Source organism: Jaculus jaculus, chromosome 5 (genome assembly GCF_020740685.1).
Source record: "Jaculus jaculus isolate mJacJac1 chromosome 5, mJacJac1.mat.Y.cur, whole genome shotgun sequence".
Classification (NCBI taxonomy): domain Eukaryota; kingdom Metazoa; phylum Chordata; class Mammalia; order Rodentia; family Dipodidae; genus Jaculus; species Jaculus jaculus.
Window position 1 is genome coordinate 127,875,624 of NC_059106.1, and position 18,425 is coordinate 127,894,048.

The following is an 18,425-nucleotide window of genomic DNA, read 5'->3' on the forward strand; positions in this document are numbered from 1 at the left end:
AAGAATTGGGGCACTGATGATGAGACAGAGTGTTGTCTGGGCTGTGGACTACATTTGGTAAGGCAATGGTCTTCATGTGTTTTTGGATCATAAGCCAGTGACACATTACATATATAAAACTGAAGCAAAAAGTTCTATTTTTTTCTGAAGCAAAATTTCATGGTTCAATACTTGCCCTTACTATGTATGACACACTCAAGTATTTCCTATCTTTTTTTTTTTTAGAGTAAGCCAAAATGTTGGTACCACTTGCTAAATTGATTTCTCAATCCATTAGTGGGTCATGACTTATTGAATGAAAAATCCCCATTCCAAGTTGTCCCATGTACCAGACAAAGAGAACACCTGAAGGTGTCATCATCTGACCCCTCTGGAGCCTTAGGCAGCAGAACGAGACTTGTGAAGAGAGAAGAGATTTAAAAAAAAATAACGGATGTTCTAATTCTGGTTAAGCCCCATCCTTTTAGTCTACAAAAGGATTCAGATGCACATGGGATGGTCCAGAATGTAGATTTGTAAAGCCAGGGCTACAAGCCCTTGTGGAGTATATGCAGAAGTTTCTAGAAGACCACTTTGAGCTCAGCCTTGCTTTTGCTTGAGATAGGGCATCCCGACTCCCCAGCTTCCCAGGACCCCTTGGCTGTGTGCACAAAGAGAACTGGGCTTTTGTTTGGGCCTTTGCTCCTTTCCTATTTGACTGAATGTGCAGAAGAACTGTTTGCCTTTGGCTGCACATCCTGAATCGTAATCAGGATGCTGCTGGCACAGAAAAACCGCCCCCACCCTTGCCTGAAATAACTGAACGGGGAAGTAGAATTCTTCCCCTCTCCAGCCTTAAAGCAAGAGACTCATAATTTATTGTGTGCTGGTGATACATCAAAAGTCAACTCGTTCACTTCCAGTAAAATCGAGGAGGGCAGGCCAGTGAATATAGAGTGGGGTTAAAACATCTCACTAAAAGGAACAAATTGTTCAGTCGGCACCAGTAGAGTGCAGCTTATGTATTTGTCAGCCAGAATCTGGTGGCCTTTGGAGATCATGCCTCCCTCCCAGTAGTACTGAGAAGGTATAAAGCCATACACTCGGCTTTCTCAGCTCTTCGATTTAACAAGTACACTTTGGCTAAGCTGAGTGAGTGAGTATCTTATTCTTCAAGCAATTGCTTTTAACCATTGAGTCATCCTCCCAGTCTAACTTTTCTACCCTTTTGCTATCAGGAGCAGAGCTTAAAGTATGATCCACTCCTTCACAGTGCTGAAGATCAGAAACCTACAAGGAAGGTGGTGGACCATGCTCTGGCTGAAGGATCAGGAGAGGAATCATTTGTCTCATGCAGCTTCTGGTGGCTTCCAGGCATCCCTTGGGTTCTGACTCTGCCTCACGGGTGTCTTCATGTCCCTGAATGCCTCCTCTGTGTCCTCTTGTCTTGATAGACACTTGCCATTGGGTTTAGTACCACTTGGTAATCCAAGATGATCTCACCTGGTGATCCTTAATTTCATTTGCAAAAACCATGTTTCCAAACAAGGTCATTTATCATGCACTGGAGCTTAGGTCTTGCACGGATCTTTCCAGGGACTGTCACTCACTCAACCCACTGCACAGGGATTACAAAATGGAAAAGGACAAGGCTTTTGTTCCCCAAGGGTTTAGTCTAAGGGTGGAGGAAGACAAATAAATAACAATGTCAAAAGACTATGCACACACGGGCTCTGTTCCAGGGCTGAGGGCGTCATCACAGAGTTTATGGTGGGAGTTGACATGGAGGCTGTGGCAGGGCAGAGAAGGGGTGTGTGTGCTTTTCACCTTTGAACACTGTCATTTCCTGTCATTCGTGAAGCAGCTGCGGAGCCCATCAGGCCAGAACACGGGTTTCGTCCGCACAGGGAGGACTGAGACAGCCCCATCAGATCTGCGAAGTTGCGTTGGGTTCAGCCAACCCTGCTGGTTGTCCTAAGGTCTGGGGGAGTTGGCAGCAGAATGAAGGATGGTCAAAGCCATACATGGTTGGGATGTCTGGTGAATATATTGCCGGGAGGCTATGAAACAGGTCACTGGCTCTCTCTGCAGAGAACAGTGGCAAGGAGGAGCATTCGTGTTGGCCTCACACAGCCCGGTGATGCATGTCTGCCAGCCTTCCTAGGACACAGGCCAGGGCAGCTGCCCACTATGGTCTCCCTTCCTCTTCAGCCTTGAATCAATATTCAGGCTGAACCTTGGTGTGTTGAGGATGGTAGCTAATGCCTAAGACCCCAGAAAAATAAGGAAGAAGTTTTGCTTAATCCTCTCTTTCTGTCATTTAGTGACAATACGACGTGATGTAAATAAACATCTCCTGGAACTTACCTAACACCTGTCATGTTCCAGGCACAATGCTACATACTTTTCAATCATCATTTTTAATTCTAAAAACCAGTCTTAGGTTTATGATTAAAGCTGTTTTCCAGTGTTTTGTTTTCTTAAATATCTTTAGTTATTTATTTGTAAAGAGAGAGAGAGAGAGAGAGAGAGGTTGAGCATGTCAAGGCCTCTTGCCACTATAAATGAACTCCAGATGCATGTGCCATGTCATCCATCTGGCATTACATGGGCACTGGGGATTCAAACCCTGACTGTCAGGCCTGTCAAGCAATTGTCTTTAACTGTTGAGCCATCTGGCCAACCCTGGTTTTATGTTATTGAACAGAGTTAAGTTGAAGTAAAGCTGAGTCCAAAACCATGTAGCTGGTAGGGGGCAGAGCTGGAGTTTCAACCTACTTTTTCTTTTTGCCACACCACTTACTGTATAGAAAAATAGCTAAATAAGTTGCAATTGTTATGTTAGCTAAATTTCATTTGCAAACTCTAAGGCATGTCCTTCTACTGTTATAAGACAATGTTTATCTTTCATGATATTCATTAATAACAGTAAGCTCACTCAATGTGTTCTCAACATGAGCCTGGAAATCAAAGTGTTATCACAGATAATAAAACTGTTCTCATCATCAATTCAACTATTTAGAACCAAACTGATCCGATTCAAATGGAAACATGATTCAGATATTGAATTAAAATATTCTATTTAAAGCCGGGCGTGGTGCTGCATGCCTTTAATCCCAGCACTTGGGAGGTAGAAGTAGGTGGATTGCTGTGAGTTCGAGGCCACCCTGAGACTATTAGTGAGTTCCAGGTCAGCCTGGACTAGAGTGAGACCCTACCTCAGAAAACCAAAAAAAAAAAAAAAAAAATGCTATTTAGTCATATACATGAAAATTTGAGATCCCATTTTTTTTTTCCTCTTTTGGATGCTGGAAGCAAAGCCTCACCATGTAGCTCAAGCTGGTCATGCATCATGTTCCTCCTGCCTCTACCTCTGGAGAACATGGACTCCTACTTTTGAGCCATTTCTATACAGAAAGATTCCAGCTTATAATTGTCAGCAACAAATATTAGCCTAAGAATCCCCATGGAGATCACAGTGCTAAAACAATTCAACATGATGAGTTTGCACACACAGAAAACAAAGCCGAGCCTTTCCACACAGCTGGCGTTGTGATGACTTTGTGTTATGTCACTGTCTCTTCATGACATCTGTATTCCCCAAAGTCTGCTTGATGAAATGCCCCAATTGCCAAGGGGGTCTACTCTCCAGCAGCCTTGTGTGGGCTTAGCTGCTATTCCAAAACCCAAAGGAATGTCCGCCATGGAATACACCAGCACTCCATGGAACTGAGAAGTGTTCTCAATGATTTGACCCAGACCAGATTTCGACACGTGGTTTCCATAGAGGGAGGGCTGCTCGGTTCCAGCTCTGTCCACACTTCGTGCTTGGCATAGGGTGCAAGGTAATGAAGAGCTGTAATGTGCAACCAGAACTTGTGTGTCAAGGTGAATTTTCCAAAGCAGGTCCCCAGTGATACCAGCTTATCATTGGAGGTCCTGCCACTGGCTTCAGGATTTTCTCATTCACACAGCACACCCGGTCATGATGTAGCCTGAAGCAGTAGGTGCGGACGGGCTTGTTCACCAGCTGTTGTACATTTTCTCCAATGTCGACCCCTTCCCCTCCAACACTACGCAGGTCTTTTCTTCAAAGACTTCTTTTCCTCCTGGTTGGGCTCAGCAGATCCTCTTTTCTCAATAGCCCGTATTGCAGTCAGGATCACATTAATGGCAGAAAATACATGATCAAGAGCTGCTTGTGGGTAAAAGGTTTAGTTTGTCTTTCTTTTTTAGTTTTTTTTTTAAATTAATTTTTAATTGTTTTTTTTCTTTTATAGAGAGAGACAGAGAGACAGAGGGAATTGGCACATCAGGGCCTCACCTACTGCAACGGAACTCCAGATGCATGCTCCACCTAGTGGGCATGTGCAACATTGCACTTGTCTCACCTTTGTACGTCTGGCTAACATGGGATCTGGAGAGTTGAACATGGGTCCTTAGGCTTTGTCGGCAATCATCTTAACCACTAAGCAATCTCTCCAGTTGTAAAGGTTTATTTTGGCTTATAGACTTTATGGGAAGCTCCATGATGGCAGGAGAAAATGATGGCATGAGCAGAGAGAATGGGCATCACCTCCTGGCCAACATCAGATGGAGAAACAGCAGCAAGACAGTATGCTAAACACTGGCAGGAGGAAGCAGCTATCACACCCATAAGCCCGCCCCCAACAATATGCTGTGTCCAGGACATGTTAATTCCCAAATCGCTATCAGCTGGGAACCTCGCATTCAGAATACCTAAGATTATGGGAGACACCTGAATCAAACCACCACATTCTACCCCTGGCTTCCATAAACTGATACATAATGTAAAATGCAGAACATTCATCCAACTTTAAAAGTCATAATAGTTTTTAATTAATCCCAATGATATTCAACATTTCCATAGTCCAACATCTTTTAACTGAGCTCTAATAGCAAAAAGCTCATAATGGCACAGAATAAACATTCACACTGCAAACCATGGCATTGGGCATAGCAAGGAAATCTTCAACCAATACAAGATTTAAACAGGGCAAACATCAAACTCTGTAGCTCCAAGTCCAATAACTTTAGTAAGTGACAAATCTCCAAGTCTGATAATTCTTTTTGATATTTTTTTTCTCAAGGTAGGGTCTCATTTTAGTCCAGGCTGACCTGGAATTCACTATGTAGTCTCAGGCTGGCCTTGAACTCCCAGGGATCCATTTATATTTGCCTCCTGAGTGCTGGGATTAAAGGCGTGTGCCACCACGCTCGGCTCTAAGTCTAATAATTCTAATCATCAACAAGTCTCTGAAGTTCTAATTCCACCCCTCTAGCTAGGCTACTCACAGTCCTGGAAAACTTCATTCAGTGCTGACAGCTCTCCTTAGCAGCCATTCCATACTTCTGGCATCTCCAATGGGTCTCCACTGCAACCCACGGTCCATCCTCACAGCTCCATCAGGTCTTTATGCAGGTAATCCAGCAAACCTGCTTCACACTGTCCATGGCCATTTCCAAAATACAAGCCCGTGTTGCAAATTCAATGACCCCTCTTTCCTGCATTACGTATGCTCAATAACACCAGGTGGGCTGCCAATTTGTTGATCTGGGGTGGGGGGGGGGATTGAGCAGACTTTGAAGAACAGGACACTCTTTTGGCATTCAGGCCCCTTCAAAATAGTCTATATTCTTCATGTTGCCCCAATGCAGGTCAGCCTTCCCAGTCTCAAAAGTTGTAATCTCTCATATAATTGCAGCTGAATGGGCAGAAGTTTCAGCCCAAAGCTTTTATTTCTGTGCCATATCCATCTGCTCATACCAGTCCATCTCTATGCATTGTAACCCTGCACAAGTTCTCAGGACATGGGCATAACAGCAAGCTTCTCCTGTCAACTGCTTCTAGCCCAGTCCAGGCAAAACACTTTCCCATCCTCATAAGCCAAAACTCACAGTCCATAGTTCTTACTCTACCAGAATAGTCTATCAAGCTTTACTTATAGCACTGCAAGAATCTCTTAAGCCATGATTTCAAACTCATCCACATCCCCCTGCAAAGCAGTTCCAAAAGGCCAAAGCCACACCGAATCAGGTTTCTAGCAGCAATAACACCACTTCTTGGTACCAACTCTACTGTTGTATTCAGGTTCGCATTGCTGACAGAAAGACCAAGAGCAGCTTATGGGAAAAAAAGGTTTATTTTGGCTTGAGGGGAAGCTCCATGAAGGCAGGGGAAAATGATGGCATGAGAAGAGTGGACATCATCTCCTGGCCAACATCAGATGGACAACAGCAACAAGAGAGTGTGCCAAACACTGGCAAGAGGAAGCTGGCTATAGTACCCATAAGCCAGCTCCCAACAATACACTGCCTCTGGGAGGTGTTAATTCCCAAATCACCATCAGCTGGGAACTTAGCGTTCAGAATACCTCAGTTTATGGGACACTTGAATCAAACCACCACAGCCAGAAATAGAGCTTGCAATTACTTATTAATTATTTCTTTAACAGAGAGAGAGAGAGATTATTTCTTTAACAGAGAGAAAGTGACCAATATCTAGAGAGAATAAATATGCCAGGGCTTCTAACCACTGCAAACAAACTCCAGATGCATGAGCCTCTCTGTGCATTGGCTGTATGTGAGTACTAGGGAATTGAAACCAGGTTCTTAGGCTTTTCAGACAAGCACCTTAGCTACTGGAAAATCTCTCCAGCCCATTTTTTTTTGAAAATTGTTTTTGGAGAACCCCGTTGGCAGTTCTTTACACTCTCCTAGAACTTGAACTTCATGATTGTTTATTCCATTAAAAAGATTCCATTATTGTTAATATTCCTGGGTATAATTTGCTTGTTCTTTTGTTTTGTTTTGTTTTTCAAGGTAGGGTCTCAGTCTAGCTCAGGCTGACCTGGAATTCACTATGTAGTCCCAGGTGGCCTTGAACTCACGACGATCCTCCTACCTCAGCCTCCCGAGTGCTGGGATTAAAGGCGTGCGCCACCACGCCTGGCTTGTTCTTTATTATTATCATTTTAGAGAGAGTGAGCAGGAGAGAGAGAGATAGACAGACAGGGAGGAGAGATAGAGAATTGGCCCACCAGGGCCTCAGTCACTGGAATCGAACTCCAGACACTTATGCCATCTAGTGGGCATGTGCGACCTTGGGCTTGCCTCACCTTTGTGCATCTGGCTAACGTGGTATTTGGAGAGTTGAACATGGGTCCTTAGGATGTGCAGGCAAGTGGCTTAATGGCTAAGCCATCTCTCCAGCCCTTTGCTTGCTCTTTTGAAGAAACACGTTTTTATTCTTAGAAGCACATACTCAAGTATTTATGGGTGATGTTGTAATGTCTACAATGTTCAGATATTTTACCAAAAATATAATAGATAAGCAATATAAAAATATAAAGAATTGGGGGCTGGAGAGATGGCTTAGTGGTTAAGTGTTTGCCTGTGAAGCCTAAGGACCCCGGTTTGAGGCTCGATTTCCCAGGACCCACGTAAGCCATATGCACAAGGGGGCACACGCATGTGGAGTTCATTGCAGTGGCTGGAGGCCCTGGCGCACCCATTCTCTCTCTATCTGCCTCTTTCTCTTTCTGTTGCTCTCAAACAAATAGATAACAATAAACAAAAAAAATTAAAAAATATATATATAAAGAATTATAGGCTGGGTGTGGTGATACACACCTTTAATCCTTTTGTTAAGTTTTATTTTATTTATTTATTTTTAAAATTTTTTTGGTTTATTCTTATTTATTTATTTGAGAGCAACAGACAGAGAAAGAGGCAGAGGGGCGGGGAGAGAGAGAGGGAGAGAATGGATGCACCACGGCTTCCAGCCACTGCAAACGAACTCCAGATGCATGTGCACCCCCTTTTGTGCATCTGGCTAACATGGTCCTAGGGAACTGAGCCTTGAACCGGGGTCCTTAGGCTTCACAGGCAAGCGCTTAACCGCTAAACCATCTCTCCAGCCCTTATTTTATTTATTTTAAAGAGGGATAGAAAGAGGAAGAGAGAGAGAGAGAGAGACAGAGAGGGAGAGAGAAAGAGAGAGAGTGTGAGAGAAAATAGGGGTAATGCCAAGGCTTTCAGCCACTTTTAAAAATTTTAATTTAATTTAACTTAATTGAAAGAGAGATGTACACCTTTAATCCTACTACTTAGGAGATTAAGGCAGAAGGATATTGAGTTTGAGGCCAACCTGGGCTACATAGCAAGACCCTGCCTCAAACACATAAAATATAAACAATAAGTAAAAATGGGGGAAAGGTAAAGAATTTCTAAAGCATTCAAATATTTACACTTACAACTTTTCTCTATGCTTGAATATATTTATAATAACAACCTTGAGAAAGTGAAGGATGAAAGATCTTGAAGTAAGATGTATTGCTCTATGCTTCATGAGCTCCAGGAAGGAGGGATGAGTAGGTTTCAGGGACTACAAAACATTTACATTTGTTAACTTTGTATGCATTTCATTTCCTTCCTCCCCATTTTCAGAGAAAAAGTTTATTGTCTGTAACTTTGCTTTACTTTCAAAAGTACTCTACCTTCTCCAAGTTTATTCTTTATTAAATATTTTATTTATTATTTATTTGCAAACAGAAAGAGAGTGAGAGAGATAAAAAAGAGAGAAAGAGTAGAGAATGAGAGAGAGAATGGGTATATCAGGGCTTCTCACCATTGCAACCAAACTCCAGTTGCATGTACCACTTTGTGCATCTGGCTTTATGTAGATAGCAGGGAATTGAACCTGGGCCATCAGGACTTGCAAGCGTCTTTAACAGCTGAGCTGTCTATCTTTCCAGCCTCCTTCCCTAATTTGGTTTAAACATCAATGCTTGGGCTGGATAAATAGCAGTTAAGGTGCTTTCTTACAAAGCTGAAGGACCCAGGTTTAATTTCCCAGAACCCACGTAGGCCCGAATCACAAGGTGGCACATGTGTCTGGAGTTTGTTTGCAGCAGCTGGAGGCCCTGGCATGCCCATTCTTTCTCTCTCTCTTTCAAATTAAAAAAAAAAAAATCAACACTTAAGAGTAGAAATAAAGAGGCTAGAGAGATGGCTTAGCAACTGAGGAACTTGTCTGCTGAGCCTAAAGACCCAAGTTCAATTCCCCAGAACCCACATAAGGCAGATGCACCCGGTGGCCCATGTGCGTAGTGTGTTTGCAGTGGCTGGAGGCCCTGGCATGCCCGATGTCACTCTCTTTTTCTGTCTCTTTTCCTCTCTTTCAAATACATAAATAAGAATAAAAAAAGAAGAGTAGAAATAAATTTGCATGCATTATACTTTCTGTTGACAAATGTAAGCCAGAAAAGTAGTCTATTGGTGTGCTAATACTTTGTTACAAAATTTAGACTGTAAGTATAAATTATATATTTTTATTTTCCTTTATATTTATTAACTAATATTTTGATTTTTTTTCTTAATTAGTACTTTCCTTATTTTGGCTGAATTTGTAGACTTTTCCACAGGTTTAATTTATTGGTTATTAATATTAACAATGTTCCCTGGAACAAATTTGAAACTAAAACAATAATTTTACTATATTTCTAGTCTATAAAAATAATATAGGTTCACAGAACACAATTTTTAAATATAAAAATATATGAAAAGTAAAGAACATCTCTATTAACTCATGCTGTGGAGGGAGACACTGCTAACCATGCTGCCCTCTGGCCTTTTGGGCTCCACATTATGAATTCAGCAATAGTGGATGAAAATATGTTTCTAAAAACAATGCACCTAGTGTGGTGGCACACACCTTTAGTCTCAGTACTCGAGAGGCAGACCTAGAAGGATCTTGTTCGAGGCCACCCTAAGACCACATAGTGAATTCCAGGTCAGCCTGGGCTAGAGCAAAGATGTGTCTAAAAAACAAAACAAAACAAACAAGCAACAAAAAAACAACAAAAAATGAAATGAAAGAAAAATAATGTGTGTCCACTGAACGTGTGTAGACTTATTTTTCTTGTCACGATCTCTTAAACAATGCAGGGCAGTAATAATATAGTGTTTATATGTTAGGTGCTATAAGTAATCTCAAGGTGATTTGGAGTAATGTGAAGATGTTCCTAGGTTACATGTTTCAATTTAACCTGTTATTTTGGCACCTGTGGAAGGATTCTAGTCCTGCCAGACAGTGTGTTCTGACATACTTCTTGCTTTTGATATGTATGTACCTTTGCATATAGATGACCCAAATTTGAATAATGCTAATGTGCAGATTTATGTTATGGAAGAAAATATATTTCAAAAAATTTTACTTTTTCACACTTCTCCAATTTTTCTAAAGAAATATCCAAACTGATTTCTCTGGTCTTCATATTAACTGTAGTTATTTCAAATCAACAACTTTTGGTCTTAGTGAAGATGGACACGTTTCTCCTGAGGCCTCTCTTCTCCTCTGATATTTAGTGGCCTGAGCCATATTATGCCACTCCTCACCAGTAGTTACCGTTCATTTGACTCCATTGAGTTACCATAGCAAAATAGGTTCTGCCGGGCCTGTCGGTTGCTCCCTCTCACGAGGGCTCCCTTCGATGCCTGTAGCTTTCCTCAGCACACGTCCCATGTTAGTGGCATGGCCAATCTTCTGAGGTATCCACTGCAACTTAGGGTTCATGTCCACAGCTTCTCATGTGCAGGCGCTCTGCACAGGGAATCTGGCTCTACTGCCTGTTGCCTGGCCTCAGCAGCTTTCTGAAACCTTGGGGCAAGCCCCCACGACCCCTCCCTCTTACATCTTACATGCTTGAAAAGCGAGCATCATGTGAACGATGCTAAGTTCTGCCAGCTCCAGATGTAGCCTGCTCTCTGTGGACCACAGTAGACTCTGAACATGGGGAAGAGCTTCCATAAGTTGTCCTGCTACAGCAAGGTGCCCTGGAGACTCTGTTCAATCACTCTCTTTTCAAGATATTTTTTCTCAAATGAATCTGCATTGTTACACACTGGAATTTCCCATAAGCGGAGTCTTGTGTTTAAGGTACCTTTCCTATTTATTTAATCACTGCAAAGTCTCTGATTTATTTTTTTAAATTTTATTTACTTTTTATCTGAGAGGGAGAAAGAGGAAGAGGCAGATAGAGTGAGAGAATGGGCAAAGGAGGACCTTCAGCCACTGGAAACAAACTCCAGACTCATGTGCCGCCTCATGCATCTGGCTTATGAGTCCTGGGGAATCGAACCTAGGTCCTTTGGCTTTGTATGCAAGTGCCTTAACTACTAAGCCATCTTTACAGTCCTCTAATTTCTCTTTAATAGTACAAATCTTGTTAATAATTGAAGATATTTTGTCCAAACCTGTCTTGTCCACAACTTTAAACTTTCTCACAACTCCTTACCCCACCAAATTGTACATTTCTCATATTTATCTGCTTTAGATTCTCACTATAATTCTCACTAAATGCAGTGAATAACAATGCCACAGTCTGAATGTTGTACTGTCTTGAAATTTTCTCTGTCAAATACCTTAGTTCACTACTTTTTCAGGTCATAGCCAAACCACAGACACATTCTTTACCAAAATATAACTTACAGTGGTCTCTATTCCCCGCAGAGTACTCATTCCTCTGTGAACATTGTCTACATTTCTCTTGGCAATCTGATCTTCCACACTCCCACCAGAAAGGTCCAGTAAGCTTTACTTCCAGCATTCTACAGTTTTGCTAGACCACAGCTCCACGTGCTTTCATATTCCTCCTGCAAAGGATTTCCAGCAGCCTAAAAACCATGTAGTCATGTTTATCAGAGCATCAAATCCATTCCCCGGCACAAGTTTCCGAATTAGCTATTCTCTTGTGGTTGTGAGGAATACCTGACATCTTAAGGAAGGAGGGGTTTATTTGGGCTCACAGTTGGAGGGTCCAGCCCGTCTGGGTGGCAAAGTCATGGCAGCAGGAATGTGAAGTTATAAGTAAGCACTTAGGAGATCAGAAGCAGAAAAGGGGAAATGCAGAGGCATTCTCTCTTTTTTTTTTATTCCCATTGTATTCAGCCCAGGACCCCAGCCTGGGATGATCCCACACTCAGTAAGGGAAGATCTTTGTCCCTCAGCTAACACCTTCACAGACACACCTAAATATATACCTCACTAATGCCCTAGATGTTTCTTAAGTCAATCAAATCGACAATGAAGATTAACCACCATAATACCCAAGCCATTACAGCACCTCATTTACTTTAACTCTGGGAGTTAGAAGCTAGCACCTCATTCTGGAGATCACTGAAACACAGGGGAAGGAAAGCCCACCAAATTTCCCTCTTGGGTCTTTGCCCCAACCCAAGGGGATAGAGGATAAGTCTTCCCATTTGGGCCATGCTCAGACCCGAGTGCTGAGTGAACAGAGCTGCTGCTCTGTTGTAAGATCATGCACCTGGTGCTGTCAGTGCAAGAAGGGATGGGCACTGCTGTCTCATTCTGAAACGCCATGCCCTTGACCCTGGCACTCCTATATCTGTGCACAAGCTACTCGGGTGGTGAGTTTAAAAAATAAAACACAAACAAGCAGAAAGGAAAAGCGGAAAGGAAGAGACATCAAGGGAAGAAGGAAGGGAGAGAGAGAGAGAGAGAGAGAGAGAGAGAGAGAGAGAGAAAATGGGTTGCCAAGGCCTCTAGCCACTGTAAACAAATTCCAAATGCATGCACCACCTTGTGTATCTGGCTTATGTGGGTACCGGGGAATGGAACCTGGATCCTTTGGCTTTGCAGGTAAGCGTCTTAACTGCTAAGCCATCTCTCAAGCCCACTCCTACGTTCTTCTTGTGGATGAGAAAATGCACTTGTTTAGGAAAGGGATGCATTATGTGAGCCTGATGTTTAATACTTTGAAATAATGCCATGAGAACTCACATTTGAGTAACTTCATGGACAGAGTCCTGGTCTGGTGAGGAGTTCTGCCATTCCCTGTTCCAATCAGCTGCTGAGGCTGGGCCGCAGCCAGAGTGATGACTCCTCTCCCGTATGCAGGAGGGCGAAGCGCGAGGGTGTAACCAGGAATTGAGACCTGGATGGGCTTGCAGGCTGGGCACCCAGCCGAGTCACACCCAAGCAGTGGTTGCTGCTTGCCAGCTTCTGGACTAATCTATTGCCCTAAGAGTCTGGGCAGGGCAAGCAGCTCTGTGCTTGCTGATTCTCTCGTCTCCCAGGGCAACAGCCTGCAGCAGGCTGTGGTCACCCGTGGGAATGCTCCTCCTGAGTCAGCGGGGCCTGCAATGCCCCAGGGTGTGGCTGCCTGTTCTTTGGGCCCCAACACAGATTCCTGTGTATCTCAGGGATGTCACTGCTCCATCATGGGTTTGGGGATAGAGCTAGCTGCAAGACATAGTTAATTTGCTTTGACCTGTTAGATCTCTAGCAAGTCTCAGGGTTTTTTTTTTTTTTCTTTTTTTTAAACCTCTTCTTGGATGTTGCTGTATGCATTAAGTATTTACAACGGGAACACTATACAACTGTGAGGGTACCGTGTGTGACTGATTGGGAGCTTGGTCCTTGAACCAATTTTTCCTCCAATTAGCTAGCAATGTAAAGAATGCACTTTCTCTTCTCGGTTTCCTCATATGTAAAATTAAAACAATGTCATGCCTATCTCTGGATTATCCTGAGAACTAAATAAGACATTGAGTGTAGAATGGCGAATATGCGCATGACATTAACCCAAAGCAAGATGCCATTTGTTAAAAATATTATTTATTTATTTATGTAAGACAGACAGAAAGAGGGAGAGAGAACAGGTTCACCAGAGCCTCTCACCATTACAAATGAATTCGATGCCTAACCCATTTTGTACATCTGGCTTTACTTGGGTACTGAGGATTTGAACCCAAGCCATCAGGCTTTAGAAACAAGTGACTTTAACTGCTGAAGTCTTTTTTTTTTTTTTTTTTTTTTTTTGCTGGGTTTTCTTCTTTCAGTTGCTCTCAGTTTAAATAATCATGACTATGGACAGGCCTTGAAGGATTGGAGTTTGGTTTTTCCCAAGAAAGATGTGTAGATTCTGAGGTGCCATCAGTATCACTAAGAGGTAGGGTGACCTGAGGCTGTGGAGGCCAGGGAATGCAGGCACCCTTCCCTAACCTGAGAGCCTGCCTTCCATCTCCAGCCTCAGTGGTTGGGATCTCCTTACTTTAAGTGAAAAATAAAGGCTTCCCTCCTCAGTGCCTCTCAGCCAGTCTTTCATGATCCTCTTTGTGAAGTCTCCTGCTTTGGAGGCAGAGATTGGGGATGAGGGACATTCTCAGAGTCAAGATTTCTTTGCAAGGATAAGAGTTGTGTTTGCTGAGAACCAAAGATGATGGAGAGGCCCTGATGAGGTGGCATCTCAGCCCCGTGGGTGTCAGAGTGTGGCGAGAGGGACGAAGGGGGCGGTGCTGGCCCGACAACAGCTGCAGACTCTGCTTCGCTAGCTCCACGTGTTTGTGTCAGGAACAACGCAGCGTTTTCAGTTGGCTTTGCAGCAGGGAGATTCAGTGGTATCAGGAGCTGCTTTCCATATGTCCAAGAGCCTGGCATTCCCGGCTTGTGTGTGGAGACACAGCTCCCAGCGCATGGGACTGCCAGGGTGGCACGAGCAATCCTGGCCCAAGAAGTTCTCCACTCTGCTCTGTCGCACACGGCCTGAGGATCTTAGCCAGGAGAGCAATAGACTGGAGCTCATGTCACCAGCAAGCAAAGGGACCAGGGGTATTCAGCCTGAAGCAGTAGGTTTGTCTTCTTGTTCCTGAGGACCCAGCATTGCCAGTTCTTCTAGGCCTTTCTGTGTCCCACCTGCCTCCAATTCTCCCACTCTCCACGGGAAAATTTTGGCTGAACATAATGAAATTTCTTTACGTTAAGACGCCTGAAAGTTGAGAGACAGAAGCTGGCCTACAGCTACCCACCTATCAGAGAGAACACGCGGTTTTGGTCTGAGTTTGAGCCACTTCACTTAACAAGATTTATTCCAAATCTATCTCCCTGCAAAGTTCTTAATTTCATTTTTATGTACAGCTGCATAGAATTCCATCGTGTGTACTTACCACCTTTTCATTATCCACTCGTCTGTCGATGGGCATCTAGGCTGGTTCCAATTTTTTTTTTTTTTTTTTTGAGGTAGGGTCTCACTCTGGCCCAGGCTGACTTGGAATTCACTATATAGTCTCAGGGTGGCCTCGAACTCACTGCAACCCTCCTATCTCTGCCTCTTGAGTGCTAGGATTAAAGGCGTGCAGCTTCCAATACTTAGCTATTGTAAATAGTGTATATGCCCAGGAGTCATAAAGCAAAAGTGCATACAAAAAGATGAGCTGGAAGGGGCAGGGAGGGAAAGGCAAAAGGAGGGAAGAAAGGAATTGGGGGCAGGAGAGAGAGAGAGAGAGAGGGAATAGGAGGCACGAAGGGAATAAAAATTATACTTGAAAATGCCAGAATGAATGACACCTAACTCTGTTCGCAAATTTAAAAACCTGTATAAATACACTTAACAACAGCAGCGTGCCTTCAAGGGCTGAAAGCTCCCCTTCCCTCTGCGCTTGTTGGAAGGGAGGATGGTCCAAATGTATCATCCAGGTTTCTGATGAGACCTCATTTTCATGTTTCCTATTCTATTTTATTCTCAACTTGTTGCACTTGGCACAAAAATTTGTGCAGATTTGATCATAACAATTACTTTCTGCCTTGAGAAGCATATGGCGTGCTTTAGGGATGTTTCTATAATTCTTGGGCCATATTTCTGTGGCTGGAAATTAGCCAGCGTACTGTCAAAATCCAGGCTTGCTCACTCAGCTTTACATCCCGAAGATGCGCAGCCTCCACGTCTCTTGTTAGTGCACTGGAGCCCCGCGGCCCACATGCCCTTCCTGGGACCAGAGCCTTTCTCCCTGGTAAGAACTTTGGGGTTAGGTGCAGGTCTGAGTTTTCATTGTCAAGTCTTTTCAAGCTCTTCTAACCTCCCGGATATTGCCTTTTCTCTTTGATTTCTTTTTCCCCTCACATCAGTCCTCAGTTTCATTTTCTTTCTTGGAAATCCAGTCCCTGAGCTGGAAAGATCTGTCCATCCCCTTGCTTCCTGAAGGGATCTACATAGGTCAAGGGAACCGAGTATGCATATAGCTTAGTTCGTTTTGAAATGGTTTGGTTCTTTTGGGAAAGGAGTTGGTGGGCTGATCAATTCCAGCAATCTTTTTGTTCTGCCACGATTGTAAAATCCTGGTCCGTTTCTGTATTTTGTCTATTTTTGATCTTTTTTTTTTTTTTCAGATTCCAACATTTTCCTGGTGTCAATTATTTTCAAGGTTAAATTGTTGAGGCATCGGGGAGGGCGGGGAACTGAATCATGAATGGTATTCTACAGGATTCTGTTTTCCCACAACTCCACAATGATTGGGCATTGGGATAGGTGCTGAGGACAAGGACATTGATCAGATAGCTTCCTACTCTCAGACATTGTCTCCTTGTGGGTAGAGATACCTACCTACAGTCAGTGCCAGACAAGGCCATGTGGGCCACCAAGGGGAAGCTTGAGTAGAGATGGAGTAGCCAAGTCTTCTCAGGTGAACAGGAAATATCTTAGGTGTGTGTATGACTTTGTTGGCAAGACAGGGTGGTATGGACAAAAGGAAGGGTTATAAAAGGCAAAAAAAAAAAAAAAAAGTAAAGGGTCATGAGACTATTGGCATGCTTAGAAATCAGGGAGGTGGGGGGGGGAGGATCAGCTCAGAGCACTCTTATGAGGGTGTCATATCAGGTTTAGAATTTAGGGGCTAGAGAGGCAGCAGTTAAGGCTCTTGCCTGCAAAGCTTAAGGGCCTGAGCTCGATTCCCCAGTCATGTAAAGCCAAATGCACAAGGTAGCACATGTCTGGAGTTGACTCAATGCCCTGGCATGCCCATTCTCTCTCCCGCTCTCTCTAGCTGCCTGTTTCTCAAATATATAAATAAAGGTTTGGAATTTTTAGATGAGGATCATTGAATTCTTCATTTTTCTCCCTGTTCTGTGACCCTTTGGTGGGACTTTGTAGCCATTCAGGGGATTTCCCACCTCCTTGGAAGATGCTCTGAAACACATGTCTGTGTTTTGAAACTCACTGCAAGCTGCGCAGTGAAGGACGCATGGCAGTACTGCGAGACCAGCCCGCAGGCCATGTTCTTGGGGATTTGTGAGAGGACAGGGGGGAACTCGAGTGACCCCCCAGGTTTTCTGATGGCATGTCTGTACCAATACCTAGTGACACGTGTTTCGCCTGGAATCCCCATACTCTCCGGCTTGCCTTGGGGGTCTTTGTGACCTCCCATTAGCAAGGCTGCAGTCATAGCCTCACTGTCTTGGGCGCTGCCTGAAGCACAGGCGCCCCAGAGGAAGAGCCGCGGACGAGGCCCGGGCCGGGCTGGGGTGGGGGCCGAGCTCTCCGCGGCTGCGCTGCGCTGCGCTGCGCTGCGGTCAAGAGCGTCCGCCTTTTCCTTGCCATTCAGCGCTGTTTCCCCTTCGTTGCCCATCTCACGTGAGTAATGGATCAGTTGGGCTGGGGATGCTGTAGACCTGTTTCTACAGGCTTTCGGCTGAGCCAGGGTGAGTTCCTGTACCTCCTTACCTGGCTGATCAGCTATCCGCTGGTGTCATTCTGAGGACTGTTGGACGTCTCATGTGCCTGGCAGGTGCCCGCTGCCCAGACAGCCAGGCCTCCAACCCCAGCCTCTCCCTCCAGACCGGGCTTCCAAAGGATTAGAGAGGATTTGCCTCAATAGTCTTAAGTGTTTGGCACACACACAAAAAATCTCACGGAGGCAAACACCTTTGGGATAGTTTTTGACTTTAGGTCTTCTCACCATATTTAATTTTTTTTTTAAAGTTAGCATCCAAAATTAATGGTTTTCGTTGTGCTATTTTCACACATTACTATCATTATACCTTTGTTCTACAATGTTTCACTCTTCCCTCTTCTGCTCCTCTTGCTGGCTCCTTTCTTCCCCCCACATAGTCCTTCTTGCTTTCCTGTCATGTATTTTATTATCTCTTGTTCTCCCTTCCCCTTCCCTCCCCTCAGTCCTCTCCCCACTTTCATGTGACAGACACTTGTGGGCACACGCATGCACACACACACACTTAAATATAGATTTTGTGCCTGCTTCTCACCCTCTTCATTTGATAATATGCTTTGTGACTTAACAAATCCAGGTAATGATCCCCATACCCACGTGACCCAGGAACTCCCCTGTGCCCCAGCCACTGCCCCTTGGCATTACAGCTGCTTCTCTCTTGGGAAGAAGGAAGCTGGGCTTTGTCTGGATAGTGAATTCTGAGGGCAGCTAGAGTTTGCCATTTTTATTTATTTATTTATGAGAGGGAAAGAGAATGGGCGTGCCAGGGCCCTCAGCCACTGCTAATGAACTCCAGGTGCATGCACCACCTTGTGCACCTGGCTTAAGTGGGTTCTGGGGAATCGAACCTGGGTCTTTAGGCTTCTTAGGCAAGTACTTTAACTGATACGCTATCTCTC

General features: G+C 44.1%; 1 pseudogene; it reads right to left on the bottom strand.

Annotated features, from left to right (window-relative positions):
* Nucleotides 1-3,545: 3,545 nt before the first annotated feature.
* Nucleotides 3,546-17,424, bottom strand: LOC101606019 (annotated as a pseudogene).
* Between the last annotated feature and the right edge of the window lie 1,001 nt (nt 17,425-18,425).